Source organism: Octopus bimaculoides, chromosome 2 (assembly GCF_001194135.2).
Source record: "Octopus bimaculoides isolate UCB-OBI-ISO-001 chromosome 2, ASM119413v2, whole genome shotgun sequence".
NCBI lineage: Eukaryota > Metazoa > Mollusca > Cephalopoda > Octopoda > Octopodidae > Octopus > Octopus bimaculoides.
Genome location: NC_068982.1, coordinates 43427752 through 43445264, shown reverse-complemented (window position 1 = coordinate 43445264; position 17513 = coordinate 43427752). Strand labels below are relative to the sequence as shown.

General features: G+C 37.1%; 1 long non-coding RNA gene across 2 annotated transcripts in view; it reads left to right on the top strand.

Moving 5' to 3' along the window:
- Nucleotides 1-17507, top strand: part of LOC106880770 (uncharacterized) — a 191443-nt gene extending 173936 nt beyond the window's left edge. Inside the window, exon 6 of one of the 2 annotated variants that reach the window (XR_008266803.1) lies at nt 16444-17507. This is a non-coding gene — a long non-coding RNA (uncharacterized LOC106880770). Of the gene's footprint in view, nt 1-1382; nt 1764-16443 lie in introns of those variants that run through there. The other variant, XR_008266804.1, reaches the window with a different exon arrangement.
- The last annotated feature ends 6 nt before the right edge of the window (nt 17508-17513 follow it).

Below are 17513 nucleotides of genomic sequence, written 5' to 3'. Positions count from 1 at the left end.
TGGCAGGGGATGGTGGCGAACCCTGCTGTACTCTTTCACCACAACTTTCTCTCACTCTTACTTCCGGTTTCTGTTGTGCATGTAATTCAAAGGGCCAGCCTTGTCACACTGTGTCACGCTGAATGTCCCCGAGAACTACGTTAAGGGTACACGTGTCTGTGGAGTGCTCAGCCACTTGCACGTTAATTTCACGAGCAGGCTGTTCCGTTGATCGGATCAACTGGAACCCTCGACGTCGTAAGCGACGGAGTGCCAACAACAACAACAACAACAATATATATATATGTATGTATGTATGTATGTATGTATTGGTAGTTTTACTGTCAGGTATAATATAAATAATTTAACTTTAAGCTGAAGAATTACTCAATATTCCAGTACTTTTTGAAGCGTCTGTATTTGTTATACAATTACAAGAAGGGTGACTGTAACTTCCAAATTTCAGCCTGCTAGCCTTCGTCCACGCGCGCACGCACAAGCTCGGCCAAAAGTCACGCATCAAAACATGATATTTTATTCATATTACGTTTTTATCCTTATTTATTTTGTCCATCATGTGCAAGCACGTGTATATTCACCATTATTTTATTTATTTTATTCAATTTTAGAAAAATTGAAGCATGTCTTTGACAATTCCGGAGCGTATTGAACTTATTTTGTGAATGACTGTTGGCCCACCCTGTGTGTGTGTGTGTGTGTGTGTGTGTGTGCGTGAGTTTCTTCATACATTCTCAAGCTAGCACAGTCCTAATTACTCGTGGTTGTCTTTGTAAAGATGTCTTAATATTTGTATTTTGGAGTTAGGTGCATATAGAGTACAGATTAAACATGTGCTTCTGAAGAGTACTATGCTAAAACTTGATCTCCCACATTCATGATAAAACTTTTTGTTTACCATTCCTAATCCTTTACCCCACTGGGTCGGCAGGGCAGGCCGCTTCTGAAGCCTTATGTAAAGAAAGTTAGTTTCGTAAGAAACATCTCACCTCTGAGCTAAAAGGTACCGGAGTCACTTAAACGGAAAACTAATGAAAATACTCTTCAAATTTCCATTGCTAACGATGCTTTACACCAGTGAAATAGACCTTCAGTTAGGCACCCTTGCATCTCATCGTGATCGTTTAACGTCCATCTTCCATGTATGCATGGGAAGGACGGTTGACAGGAGTTGGCCAGGTAGAAAAATTACCCTAGGCTACTGTGTCTATTTTGGCTGGGTATTTAAGACTGAATGCCCTTCTTAACATCAGCCACTCTGCAGAGTAGACTCAGTGTTTTTTTACGTGGCAGTAGCACAGGCGAGGTTAGTTTTGGCGTTTTGACAGCTGGATGCCCTCCCAAACGCCAACCACTTTCTTTTAATTAATTATGTTTTCTACTAGATGATCTGTGGTATTTAAGAAAGAACTTTCTTGACCAGAGACAAAACGTAGGAGCTGCTGGAAATAAATACTACGGGGCACTCTACTAATTCTGTCACCAGCCCCCTTTGATCAGAAGAATCTCCACCTCGACGGAAAAACAAAAGCAGAAGCATACTTCTCTTGGCAAAATATAAAGTTTAAGGAAAACATACTAAAATATTTTAGGAAATTTCTTGTTATAAAATTCTAAATGAACTCATTCAGCAAATGATATTTTGTTTTATTTCGATATAAACGCTTATTTTATATAAAGTTTATTAAAAATGTTACTTTAGTGATTTAGTAAAACATGACAACCCTGTTTTTATTACTCATTCAGTACTGACATATGTATTACATAACGCATTTTGTGATGTAGTTGTAAACGTAAGATTGATTTTGTGAGGTTTTTTGAAGCATTAAGTATTATCTTTCCAATATTGTTTCGTGTCACATCGCTGAGGAAAAACTAAACATCCATTAGTTGCGTTTAGTTAATTTATATACATGCTCGAAAATAAATTTTTTGATAGCAAATACATTTTGCATATGATTGTTCCATTGTCACAGCGAACCTCCTCTTTACATATTAATTCCATGGTAACAGAGACAACAAACATGGAAACTTAATGCTCAAGGGAGCTAACTCTGTTTTGCAGCAGATTTTTCATATTAAAGGTAATTACCTCGCATTTTGTAATGATGTTTATAAACGTAATGATGTTGATTTTGGTTTCCACAAGATAATATAAAAATAATTTCTTGATTAGTGGAGGCATTATGTGACTATGAGTGACAGTAATGATTAAAACGTGGCGTTAATGCCTTTCTAAAATATATTGACATAGATAGTACATATATCCTCGTTTATCACAGGTGTTTGGTTCCAAATATAAAACATTGTGTTAAATGAATCAGCCATAAATGAATGATAGAACATCGGAAATAGGTTTCGTTTCGAGACCGCAAGTTGTCCCGAGCGTTGTAGATGGTCGCTGGGGCGAGTTTTTGCTGTCCAAGCAGAAACTTTTGACTGAACTCCGACCCATGTTATCAGAGATGAATTTGGGATAAGCGTCACAAATAAAAACTGAAGGTACCGTGTTATCCTCAATCAGTGATGACTGAATCGCATGAATATTATAGGGGATTGTCTCAAACGCTTTATTGGGTATGATTTGCATAAAAAAAAAAACACATATGCAGAATCGAAAACTCTCATGGTAGTGAAAAAATTGCCGATGGTAATCTGTGGCTGGCAGAATCGGCAGTGCCGTTTATAGCCAATATTTTAGTTTTGAACACCTAGCAATCTTGGGGAAAAGCATAAGAGCCACAACATATAATTTTTCCTTTCTAAAAATATATGATTTTTTTTTTTTTTGCCAGTATTAACATTTTTTTCAGGCTTATTTGTTTTTTTTATAGTTTCTGGAGCTGGTTACATCCTTTAACATGAATTATCTCCTTCTGCGCATGTGTGATGAGCAAAGTAAAAGATGTATCGTGTGACATGTCAAGTTCGTTGACCCGTTGATGTAATTTTATAAAATCGGGTGGATATCCAAATGCATCCGGTATCTGTTTTATTCAGACGGTACAACTGTTATACGACAACGACTTGAACCTTTCCTTCTCTTTCTCTAAGTGTTGATATTCGTTTCAGGTGGGGGAATCAGGGACAGTTTAAGACAGTAAACTTAGCCTCAAGCTGTCTGCGGTGCTGGTTGTCTCACATTATTTTTTAGGTTAGTAGAATGAACGATACTAGAAGATAATTGTTTGTAGGGTACAAGGGTGCACATTTTGTGAAGTTTAATCGATTAAATCGACTGAAGTACAAGATGTTATTTTATCGATCTTGGATAAAAACCTTTTTTGACCAGTTAGGATGACGATTGAAATAGGCTGTTAGTATAAAATAAAATTCGTAAACGAAGACAAGGTTAGTTTCTTCCCTACACTATTTTTTAAAATTTAGTTAATTCTGTCTGATCCATGGAAGCATGGAAAAGTAAACGTTAATGAGGTGACAAAGCGATGATGATGGTACGAAATAGAATAAGTGTGCTATCTGCCGTCCGTTGATGTAATTTTAAACTTTATAAATTTCGCTGGAGTGAAGACGCGTGGCTCAGTGGTTAGGGTATTCGGCTCACGATCGTAAGGTCATGATTTCAATTCCCGGTGATGCGTTTTATCCTTGAGCAAGACACTTTTTCATGTTATTCCAGTCTACTCAGTTGGCAAAAATGAGTAGCACCTGTATTTCAAAGGGCCAGCCTTGTCACATTCTTCGTCACCGTTGAATCACCCTCAGAACTACGTTAAGGATACACGTACTTTCGTTGATCGGATCAAATGGAACTCTCGTCGTCATAACCGACGGAGAGCCACTTTAATTTCTCAGTTTTCCTATGTCTGATAGTGTGGTGTGGTATTTTACCCAGTTTTTTTTTTTTGGCCTTTGATATACTAGTGCTATACTAGAATGCAATCCATACTCTGCTTTCAATTCACAGCTAATCTTGTCCATTTAGTTTCATTTAAAACCCTAACCTCGACATTTGACTTATTGGATTTCAGTCACTGTAATGGTCGTTTGGCGAGTTCTTTAATGAAATATATCAAGACAAAGTTATGTCCATGGAATAGGAAATTGTATTGATTTGTCAGTCCGTTGTCTTTTACGTTTTTTGAGAATACAGACGAAAGAGTTGATGAGCTTCCAGACAATCAATAAAAACAAGTCTGTGGCTTGTGTCTCTTCGCAAATATTGCTTTGTTTGTGTCTATGACTAAACACACTAATCGCTCTGTGACTGATTCTGCTGACTTCAAAGTAAGCAACGCAGATGGTGTAATTGATTGCTTTAATATGAAAATGGATATGTCGCGGGAAAAATACCTGGGATAGCATTCGATTCAGAGAATCATTTACCCTTTTTTTTAATGAACTGAACACCACATAAGCATCATAATAGGACTGGCTTTGATAAGAGAAAGAATGTGCTAAGTGAGGCTTGACACACACTGAATTAACTACGAATCTCAAAAATAGATACAGTAATCCCTGGCCATATCGTGGTTCACCTGTCGCGGTTTATTATTTAAGCTTATGTCGATTCCTCCATGGTGTTGTTTTGCATTTATAATAAGATAAATATATACAAAAAAAAAAGTACAGTACAGTACTGTTTCTACTTCGCAGTTTTGGAACGTAGCACCCGCGATAGTCGAGGGATTACTGTATAGTAGATCTGTTCATTTCCCTCATCTATGTATCAACCTTATCAGTTTCGATATAAAGCTTTTATTTTATATAAAATAGCACTGACATCCATTCGAGTGTAGGTTGAATGATATCCGAAATCTCCAATCGATAAACTTCTGTTCAAGTTGACTAAACTAATTAATATTATCCTCACGTCCTTATCAAAAGAAATAACCATTGCCTTATTTGTACCATTGTATGTACTACCACATTTTTGTAATTTTATGTAGATATATTTTGATGGTAGGGAGTGGAGTGAGAAGGGGTGAAGTGAGACACCTATGGCTTCTCTTAACATTGAAATTTATTGCTATTTCTTCAAAATTTACTTCGATATATAACGATACTTATCTACAAGACTCGTTGTACGAAGAAAGTGTTGATTAATCAACCCCACCATATTGGCTTTTATTCCTGTTTCTGTCCGCAGTACTTTGAATATACTGACGTGCCCTCGTACTTCCTGTAGTGACCACTTTCTCGGAAGTAAAGAAGATAGAGATTTGTTAGCAAGGTTAATCTGACATTTGACAGGTTTTCTATAACCATATTAACATCACTCTTTGCATCCAAGGACTCGCTGATTATGTTAAACCGAGACACAGAGTAAGTCTACTGCCTGTGCCTGTTTCACCATGCCTTTAATAAAAGGGGTGATATTACTACGTGACACGAATAATACTACTTAATTCAACAACTACGAATAGATGACATACGAGGTTGAACTTGGGTAATGATGCATTTTAAAATATTTGCATGTCGTGAAGCGATTTGTCTGGTTATCTGTTGCATTCGCTATCGTCTCTTTAAAATTAAACGTTCTTTGGTTAGTGTTTGTTATCTGTAAAAGAGACAATGATAAGTTGATCAAGCCAACTTCACTGTATTCTTTACTCTTCTACTGGTTCCGACTATGGATTCTCGGCATTTGCGTACAACTAAGTGGAACTGAATTTAATGCTAAGGCTATGAACGAATAGATTGCCAATGAATATAAAGGGTGCGTAAGGTATTTAGGACAGATTTATGTTTATATAAAAACAGATATATAATAACAAATAACTTTATTTATCAAAAAATGCTATGAGGATAAAAATAAACCTTTTTTTCTATAATGTTATTCAATAAAGCCACCTTCAACTTAAACAACTGCTTCTATACGAGATCTAAATCATCTACATGCTCGAATCAAGTGGTCCTGGTTCATTTTGGACATTACTCTGACTATGGCAGCTTTCAAAGAATCTTTGGTGTTATGGGCGTGTTCATTGACCTCTCTCTCAACAACGCTCCACATGTAATAGTCCAGTGGATTGAGATCTGACAAATTAGGAGGCCAAATGTTAGGTTGTGATCATGAAAATTTTCAGCCATCCATTTCTGTGTTACTAGAGCCATGCGTGATAGTGCAGAGTCTTACTGAAACACATATGTCCTATTGCATACACTGTCTATCCAGGGCTTAATTGTTTCCAGGACCTCAATGTAGGCGCCAGAATTAACTCTAAGGCTTTGTGGAAAGAAGTAAGGAGGCATCATATGTCCTTCATTGCTGACAACCCCTAAAACCATAACAGTTGCAGGAAATTTTGTATGCATAACACTTGTAACTTAAGAAAGCTCTGTACATAACCATCTGTCATTTCTTCTGTTAATCTTTTGAGCTTGGTCAAAATTTTTCTCGTTTGAGAAAAACGAAATCGAATCTTCTGCTGGAGTTTTCAGTTTGTTTAAGAACCTTTTAGATCTGATGTAGTGATTTTCTTTCGCTTTTTCTGACAAATTTACCTCTCCTCATCATATAAGACTTATATCTGATGTCTTCGTGGACAACATTTCTGACTGTTCCTTCTGACACATGGAGATCTTTTGCAATTGACATCATGGACTTTCTGGGATTGTAATCAATGGTCTGTTGAACTTGCTGGATAAATTCAAGTGTTTTATCGCTTTCAGAGCATTTAGAATGCTTTTTAATGGTGATACGTTACCATCTTCAGTCTCTAGTTCCTTACAAACTTTGTAGACGAAAGATCTGGCAACTTTTTAAAATCGAGATATTTCTAAATCGCTATGCTCAGCCTTTATAACCACAAAAACTGCTTGCCTCTTCATTTCTTGAGTAAGCTGAGAGTCTGCCATTATTATTTTCTGAAACAAAGATTATACAGAGTTAGCAAAAATTGCAGCAATGACCCAAAAAATGTATGTCCTCAAATAGCTTACGCACTCTGTATTTCACTTAACAATTTAGTTCCACTCTGATGAATGTAAGAAAGCATCTGTAACAAGCCTTATCTCTTTTTTTCTCCTACACTTTCGAGAGATGCTGGTTAGTGTAACACGCACACGCACAATTTAAATGATGCCAGATAAAGGATTTTGAGAATTAACATCCATAAATGTTTATCGATATGAATATTATGTTATTAGTATTGTTGCGTCACCGAATACTAGATTTTCTCTTATGTTTAAATGGGCAACATTAATAAAAATAAACATTGAAACCTTGGTCGATTTCTTTTATTTTGTGTCCACCCTTTAACCCCGAGTCTGAAGAAAACCGATTGTCACAAACAATAAAAATGTAGATCAATATAAACCAGGTATGAGCAGCCTTTTCGAGAAGTGGGCTGCATTAGAAAATGGCTCGTCACTTGGGGCACTACTAAAAAATTCAAGGTGATTTCTCTGTTAGGCGTGTCATTTAGAAAGTCCTGCGAGCCGCAGGTTACCCTTGATTGATAGAGATCGTGAAATTACAGTAAATCGGCCATGTCGACTCTTTGCCTTTATGCAGTTACTTTTGATTTCACAAGTCATCATTTTTATATATATACACACCGCCTTATTTCATTTCTTTAGAATTGCAGAAACATGCAAAAGCATTGTTTGTGAGAACACTGTGCTGCCAAAAACTGTTTTATATTGTCAGTTTTTCTCTCGTTTGGGAACTGAATTGAAGTTCGTATCAAAGTCGAAACATTTTGCGGCAGTTCTCAATAACAATAGCTGTGACGGCGATGGTAACGCTAATGTTGTTGTTGTTAAAAGTGTGAGCATAGAAGAAGGGAGTAGGAAATGCCTGTAATTGCTTTGGTAAATGGTTATTCGCTAACTTGAAACGGGAAGTTAGCAGTTGTTTAGATTCGAGGCGGGAAGGTCAAACAAAGCTACATATTTCGGATGTTTCTCTCTGCTGTCACCTAGTGTTGTGTTCAAGAAGCAGACCTGACTATTTCGTTTTGCTTTTTTGTTGCTCATTTTTTTTCTATATTTTTTCTTTTTGCCTTCATTTATTTTTTAACATTTACTTTTTGCTTGGTGTTTCTTAATATTGTTAGGTTGTTGTACAGCAAACATCACGACCATTCCTTTCTCTTTACACGTGTCCTCCACCACTACCATCACTATCACCACCACCACCACCACCACCACCACCACCACTTCCTTGAATGTTTCTTAATATTTCTTCCTCTGCCTCTCTCTCTACTGTAAGCATAGTAATAACGATAAGCTACTGACAAATACAAACTTACAAACTTTGAAAATAATCTTCAAACAAACTGCATCTTTCTGCCTCACGCTCTCTTTCTCTCTCCCCCCTCTCTCTCTTTCTCTTTCCTGAAGTAATGTTTGCCAACGAGTGTCAGCTCTCATGTTCTTCGTTGCTTCGTCGTTTGACCGGCCATTGATAAAGTTGCCCCGTATACAAAAGCCGATATTAGGAATGTCAAATAATAGTTCCTTCAGCATTCTAGCCATCTCTCTCCTCCCACCTTCCTGTTTTACTTGGACTAAAGCTAATGTTTTAGTTTGCCATTCTCTCTCTCTCTCTCTCTATGCCCTCCTTTCTCTCACATTGCACTGTTTTTCCTTTTTCTCTTTTTCTCTTTTTCTAATAATTCCATAGTTTGTTTGGTTTTACTTTTAGTTTCATTTTTTTTTTAATCTTTTACTTCTTGCGGGGGAAAGGAACCAATTTACCCGAAATATTTCTGACATCACCTCACATCTTAAAAATCCCCCACGTTTTATTTAGCAATTCCATTCTTTTTTACTTTTCTTTTATACCCCTCCTCCAATCTTGCCCCTCTTCCATAAATCACAAAATAACTAGAATAATGTTGTTTTAACTGTTGAGGTGGCAGCAAGCAATTATTCATTTTCAATCATAACTCTCTTTTCTTGTCCTTTTTTTTTTTTTACAAATCTCTTTTAATTACCACTTTTAATAGCAAGTGCATTGGCATAAAAACCTGTACTCAACGTTTCTCATATTATTCCTTTATTGGCAGTAGACTGGCACCTGAAGATTTGCATGTGTGAGTTTTCAGTTTGAAGCAGTCGGTTAGTTTGTTCAGTCACAATACAAGTATACACTTGCTTTATAAACTGGTCAAGTGAAATTTAAATCTCTCTTCTGTTCAGTTCTAACTATAACCATAATTGAAAAATATGAAAAACGCTAGTACTTTAAAAAATTTATTTTTGCTAATCGATATCTTGTGTAGAATTGCAAGAATTTGTGTCAATCTGTTTAGGAAATAACTTATTGGATTGAAGAAACACCACCTCTTGAAATTGCACATTTCATTAATATTGTACCAAGACTAGTCCTCATCATATCTCTCCAGAGATACATATAAAAGAACTAGAACTTAGTTCTGTAGCCTAACTAATTACACATGGCTAGTCGCCTTTTGATGGTAGTTTTTCGTGTGTGTGTGTCTTTGTGTCCGTATTTGCCCCCCCCCTCCGCTTGACAACCGGTGTTTGTGTGTTTATGTCCCATTGCTTAGCAGTTCGGCAAAATACACCGATAGAATATGTAACTAAGCTTTAAAAAGAAAATAAGCACTGGAGTCGATTCGGTCGACTAAAATTCTTCAAGGCGTTACCCCCAGCATGGCCGCAGTCTAATGACAAGCAAATAAAAGAGTGGACACATTAAATAATTGTAATTTTATATACATGTATTAAAAAAAAAAACAGAACGAAACGGACCCAGCTATATTGCCTCTGAACAAATATCTGCTCTGTCAGGGTTTGTATAGAGTTAAAGTGCAGCGTAATATTCATCTACTCGTATATCGGCCCTTCTCTGACTGGAAAGTTTCGGCTTCAATTTCTCTCTAGAAAATCCAGAATTTTTTCTTTATATATTATCTCGCACTGGAAGTCTAAATTTCTTGAATCTACTTTCGACTTCGGTGGGCTTAGGTAGATGTGAGATATTTACCCGTTCACTACGAGAGGAGAGAGATTCTCTCTTATTACTATTTACCCGTGTATCACGAGGGACTCTCTCTTAATATCTCTTTCAACTCAGTATAATGATATAGCAATGGTGTTAATGATAATAGATTTTTTTTTTTCATATATTTTTTGTTTCTTTAAAGAAATAACAAAAATCTCAGCTATAAGATAGAATTTAGCACATATGTGAGATACACTCTTCCAACAGATAACCAACAAAACGATATACGTATAGTTTTCAAATTACAAGTGTAGGTGTGCACATACATTGCGCGCGCACACACACATGTATAACTAAACACACACACACACACATAGTCAGTCTGGTGGTACAGGTTGGGTTTCATTCGTTCACGTAAGTCAATCTGTGTCGCTATGTTCTCGTCTAAATGGTTTAAAAATCACGGTTAGTTTTCCAAATGTTGTGTTGATATAACATGAAATCTGAAACGAACCAACCTTAAAACGCGAGTGTGTGTGTGTGTGTGTGTGTGTGTGTGTGTGTGTGTGTGTGATGATAATGATTTCCTGGTTGCAAATATCCAATCCTCATTTTGATTATTGTTACGTCTATTGCTAACTTGTATATGCACACCACTGTTCCCCCCACTTTTTTTTCTTTTGTCTGGGAGTGTATTAGAAGGGAGTAAATTCGAGCCGGATACATATATGTTAGTTTATAATGAGTATATTTGTTAAACTGGAGAGGGATACCTAGGGAGGTTTTTATAGATGTTATTTTGTTGATTGATTGCACTAATAAACATGTTACCTCCAACTGTAAAACATTTAAACATAGCATGTTATAAAACTCTTACTCTTTTGAAAGCTGTTTTAAGAATTACGAAATGTTGCTGCAGTAAACAATTATCGAATCTGCATTTTTTTACATCTTTGAGTTCTAAGCTTCCCAAGTCGACTTGGCCAAATGTACCGGCTGCAAAATTGGTACTTTGAAAATGCTCACAGCACTTGCCCTGTCCCATTTGCCCACTAACTGAGTTTCACTCATTGGACTACAACTATGCCTTCAAAGCTTTCATCGAACAAATCAAACCAACATCGTTTGTCAAGCAACAGTAGGGCACGCGCGCATCTGGCTCCTATCAGATTCTATCTACAAAATTCACTCGAGTCTTTGGTCTGCTCGAGGCTGTAGTAGAAATCACGTGCCCAAGGTGCAACGCACTGGGACTGAACCCAAGGCCACATGTTTGAGAAACAAACTTTTTAACCATACGGAATTAAAAAAAAAAATCTTTTTATTGCATTGGGTTGGTGGAAGAGGCTGTACTTGTGGGCTCTGTAGCCCTCAGAGACCGATTGACGTGTTAATGGTGATGTTGAGCCGGACGACAGATTAAGTTTGCTCTCCGAGTCTTCCTCATTGCATAACCGTATCATCTTAAGTAAAAGATGCATTGAAGTATGTAGCCCCTGACATACTTTTGACGGAAAAGTCACCGTTGCAATGCTTTAGATCGTAAGTCAGCTTCAACAAGGCTGAGTCGGGGCTCAGTACAACGATAGGGACTGAAGACTAAAGAGTGCAAGTGGTATAAAGAACTCTGATGGCTATTTATTTAAGCAAGCAAATAGCCGTAACTAAGGACTCCAAATAATAACACTTGCAGCGCCAAACTGTCCGTCATCGTAAGACTGTTAGTTCCGCTTCTTGATGTATGTTTGTCTCTGCACGCGCAACACTGTGCAGTGTGTGTGCATTTTATAGGGTGTGCTTTCTACGTAGACATCAGTCCAAGCACCAACTCGATGATATATATTTGTATTGGTACTGATAACGCGCACGCATATCCGTTTTGCAGAGTGTTTTGTGTGAAGTGTAATGGTATTGGAAGGAAATGTATTTCAACAAAGCAACGAGAGAGAGAGAGAGAGATGGGTGTAAGTCGGGGCTGTTGCTCTGCACTGTTGTTCTCTTCAGTCTGTACCAACTGCAATAAGCGCTGTGTACTAGGTGACACATTCTTACTATCCTCTTGTTATGCTTTCTATATTAACCACTTGCGCTCACCGCCTCTTTGTGCTCTTTTGTTTCTGTCTCAGTAACTCTTCTTCTTCACAACTCCTCCACTCACCATCACCCGCCTCCCTCTCAATCATCGTGCCTCAACTCCCCCCTCCCCCGCCTTTCTACTTTCCTATATCTCATTCATTTCTCAACTCACTCACTCCATCTGTCTCTTGCATTTTCAACCTTTCAGTTTGTTAGCATTCTCCTTAGTTCGTTTCTTTCTTTATCTTCGCCCCGTCTCCCTCCCCTTCTTTATAAAACACACTTTTAGAAGCCTGCCCATTTTCTCTTTCTTATGCAGTTAGCTCTCCCAACGGCTGTACTTACTCCCAGCTGTCTCTCACTTTGTTGGCCAATCCCTTATGTCTGTGCTTAGAAAAGCATTGTTTCATTAAGGAAAAACCGACCTATGCTAATGCTATGTTAACCATCTATGCTAACCATTGACATTTTGGATAGGTGACAGCTCCTCCCCCTCATCCCTCTCCTCCCTGGCACCGCCAGTACGCATTACTCCCCTTCTCTACTGCTTACACGTCTTTGCACTTGATTTCTCCTTGCTCTCCTTTCTCTTTTTTCAAACCATTCACAAATGTGTTGAGTACACTGCATGCACTCTTTGTCTTAAGGAGAAATATTTTCATTAAAACCCGGTTTCGCCTCTCTCCAACCCTTCTAATCATGCTCCGCCCACCTACGTGCGGGTGTTTCTTGTAAGACAGTGGTTTGCTTACGGACCACTTTGATTCCTATTTTACTAAACTGGATGTTTTAAAAAATTCCATTAATGTTTTTATGATTAAATATTATTTTGGAATCGTATTAAAAAAAAATTGCTACGTTACTATTTTGTGTATTGCAGATGTATAATTAATTTATTGCACATAGATTTTAACAGCAAAATCTTATATGGGCCTCCAATGGTCATGCCCTGAACATAAAGAGCCGAGAAAAAAAGAAAAAAAAATGTCGCCAAGTATTTTGTTTGGCGCTCAAACGATTTTTCAGCGAATTTATTAATTTATATACACCACTAATTCATACGTTTAGAGACTAAGGTTTAAAAATGGGGAAATATTTCATGCAAATACTCCACTAACTAAATAGTAAAATATACTGGTTTAAGTTGAGCAAGCTATTTTGTCGTTCCGTACACTTGGCTACTTATAGAGGATGAAAAAAAAAAAAAAAAGTCACGATAAAATTGGCTTGCATGGTTAAATGCAATTTCAAGCTTCGTTAGCCAGGAAATCAATGTCGGTTGTGTATCAGTGGTGAAGTACACACACTTTTTTTTACTTGTTTCAGTTATTGGCCTGCCACCACACGGGGCACCATCGCGCAGGGTTTTAATTGAACTAATCGACCCCAGTACTTTTTTCTGAAGCCCGGTACTTACTTTGTCGGTCTCTTTTACCGAACCGTTAAGTAACGGATATAAACAAATCAAAACAGGTTGTCCTCGGTGATAGTGGTGGACAAACACAGATGTATACATTTACACTAATAAACCTACACATAGGTATATAAATTCATACACACACACATACACACGATAGGTTTCTTTTATCGTCCATCTACCAAATCCACTCACAAGGCTTAGGTCGGCTTAGGGCTATAATAAAAGACACTTGCCCAAAGTGCCACGTAGTGGAATTGAACCCGGAATCCTGTCGTTGGGAAGCAAACTTCTTACCACACAAAGTCATGTCCAGACATTGACCAGTGTTTAATAAAAGTAAAACGAAATAGGAAGAATCATCGGGATACAGTAAATGCCATTTCTCAGTTGAAAGGTAGTTATAAAATATTACAGGTTGCTCTGTTTCGGCTTTGATTTAATAAAATAACAAGTTTCTGGTTTTGAGCTTCACTTCATCAAAGCATATTGTTTGTTTGTCGTTACCGATACGACACCCTGATACCATTAACAATTATTTTCTCCAGGTGTACTATTCCCATTTTTTTGTGTGTCTCTTAGTCTCGTGTATCCAGCGATATATTTATTTATTTTAATCGTGAATATTTCCAGAATTCCCCGTGTGTTTATAAGTCAGGCACGTTTAGTGTGTCTGGGGTAAGCCAAGTAAAATAAATATGTCGCTTAGTGCATTAATAAAAAGCCATTTGCTGAAATCAGAAACTTGCCGGCAGACGGAACGGATTGGCTTTGAATACATACTCGAACGACTTTTCTGTTATATACCCTTATTTCTGCGCTTCTTTGCCGTTTCTGAGCGATATCGATAATCACTTTGACTCAGCCTTTTCCTCTCATTCTCTTCCTGTTATATAGTACAAGATTATTTATTAAAGTTATGTGATATATTCTTGCCTTCTTCTAAAATGTCATTTTGTCGATCTATTTGTTTAGACTGGCTTACTGTCTCCGTAGCTTTGTGAATATTGTTGACATAACGGGCTTGAGCGGGAGGAGAAAATCTGGCTTAGATTACTTGAACAATTAAGGGAAATCTACAGTAAAGAACTATATATATATATATATATATATATATATATTATGAGAGAGAGAAAGAGAGTGTTACGGTCTGTGATGGCTGCAAAACGTCTAGATTATATACATAATAATAATGTCCTCAAGGCTACCACTGCAACCTATGTGCGTTAGCCATGTAACGATATATGGCGGTGAGAAGCTGAGTGTGTAACTTTGATTTATAGGAAGAGACTAATAAGGGCCTGTAGAAAATCGTGACAATTATAATTTCGTTACCTGTTTCAGCCTGCGAGTTGTGGCTATGATACATATATGTTAAAAGACAATTTGAACGACGTATATGTTAAAAGACAATTTAATTGACTTATGTTATGTAGGTGAGAAATTAAACGAGGGAGGTGTTGCGATATGTTGTGAAGAATATCCACTAGGCATACAACAGATTTTTAAGGAAGGGCTGATTTATAAGCTAAAGAGCGAAGACGTTAAATCACGAAGTACAGCTTTAAAGAAATTAGTTAAAATTCAATAGTAGGTGCAAAGTTTGTAAATTTTTTTCTTTATGGGGTTGTATAACAATCTTTAATTAATATACTTCTATACACCCTATATTGCCTGATCTAAAAAGCTTTCTGATATATTCAATATGTAAACTTCTTTGTTTTATAATAATAGACTCATCTACGCGAGCAAATTACTAATTCTTTATGTTCTCTCTTTTGGGTTTTTTTAAAAAATTATTTAATTGCCTTTTCAATCAGTAAATATAGGACGTTTCTATACATAGCTTCGTGGAGTAAAGATTGACTCCCACCCAACCTTACAAAACGCATGAAGTACTGTCTGTTTTTGCTCTTACATATGAAATAGTGTTTGCATAATATAATGTACATATAAAGTAATACTTTGTACATAAAAAATAATATTGCTTAAAACCTTCAGGTCATTGGCTATGATTTGCAAAGGGAAAACTTATTTAAATAAGACCTATTTCAGATCGGAAGTGCAGATCAACTTTGACTCGATTAGTTAGTTTCATGTTCATTGTCAGGATATGTTGAAGCTCTAACACACGCTCACTTACACACCTCTGTAACGGTGTGTGAGAGGATAAATTGCATATAAGCTCATATGCAGATGTTTGATAAATATATTGTCAGTCAAACTGACGAATTCGAACCTATGGATAAAACCTAGGACCTTCTCTATGCAGGAGAATCTGAGACCAGCTCAGCTTGTTTCGACTGGTTACTGCTCTCCTATCAAGAGTGTCTACTCAAATTCATCATTTATTAATCAATCGAAACTAGTCGAGTTATTGAGTCCTGTAGTTTGACCACAGGGCCTATTTAGATAGTAAGGCTGAAGGTATCCTCATTAAATTTGTACATGCGAACTTCTCTATCAAAAACAAGCACACACATATGCAATGAAGATGTGACTAATGGCTAGATTTTAACTCGGTATGTAAATATTGTTCATTCGTTTATTATGCATTTCATGTTTTTATGAAACATTCTGAGGCTCTCTATGTTCACCCCCACCACCGACCTGGATTTCTTAATAAAAATGCATTGTTCTTCAGGTTTCTTTCCCTACTCAACACTACCAAGTCCTCCAGCAAGTTTGCACACTGGGGAAAGGGTGGTAGGGTGTGTTTGTGAGAATTTTCGTGGTTCGTAGCCTCTTTCTCTTCTTTCCTTTCAGCACTAGTTGACCGTTTCCTTTAACCCTGAAGTCACATGTTAATCTATTGTTTAATTTAGCCACACTTAAACCCCTACCACTAAATATATAATAATGATAAGGAAACCATAACAATTGCCAGTGACTTTTTATAATGCATGTATCATGTTTCTTTCTCGACTATTTTCTTTGTACGATGTTGTATCGTTCTGTTGTGGAGATTTTAATTAACACAATGAAAAGATTTTACGCCAGAAGAGTAAAAAAAGAAAAATAATTCACTGATATAGTCATGGCTAAATTATATTTTCATTTTCGATTGTTTCAGACAAATACAAGCCCTGGAATTGTCATCACTTGGAAAAACTGGAATGACAGATGTTGTATCGTATCCTTTTAGATCGAAAATATACCAACGAAATGAGATTCCTCTTTTTGTATATTATTACATAATATTGGTTAATTTACTCTGTTTCTCTCTGTGGAACTATTATTGTTTGATGTGGCATACAAACTAGCTAGCTTACGGAAAGACTTCCCTTTATTTTTATTGTTACTGTAGGAACAGTAAATCTAGTGCAGAGAACAGGTAACTGCTTTCCATGCCGTCTCTGTTAAGTGGCGTTCAGTCGTCCGTTTTTGGATAAATCTAAAATATATACTTTCAAAATGAGCTTGCTCCATTCATGTTTTTAAAAGCGCTCTATGATGGGACTGAACCAAGGTCTTATGCAATAATGTAACCTGGACTATTCCTGTTTGTTGATATTCCTTTACATGATTAATCTACTTAACAAAAGTCTTTGATATTGTAACTTTCTACTTAATTTTTATCAGCTCTTTACATCACAGATTCAAATCCTGACTTTCATCCCTCTGGGGTCGATAAAAATCTACCCAGTGAAATACTAGGTCGATTTAGTCGAGTAACCCCCTCCACCACAAATTACTGACTTAGTGCTAGCAGTTACTTATTGTAGTAAAGTTTTGTTAAAGTAAATAGTTTTGATTGTTTGTGCAGGTGGCACGTAAAAAAACACCTTTTTGAGCGTGGCCGTTGCCAGAACCGTGTGACTGGTCCTCGTGCCGGTGGCACGTAAAAGCACCCACTAAATTCTCGGAGTGGTTGGCGTTACGAAGGGCATCCAGCCGGAGAAACTCTGCCAGATCAGATTGGAGCCTGGTGCAGCCTTCTGGCTTGCCAGTCCTCAGTCAAATCGTCCAACCCATGCTAACATGGAAAGCGAACGTTAAACGATGATGATGGAACCGCTTAATAATGCATAATATGTTTGGGAGAAATCCCATGGGAATTGTAGAAGCCGCTGAGTACTGGATGGAATATCTAGCAGTAATATGGACGTACTTCATTTTAGTTACAAATCGCATCGACTCCGA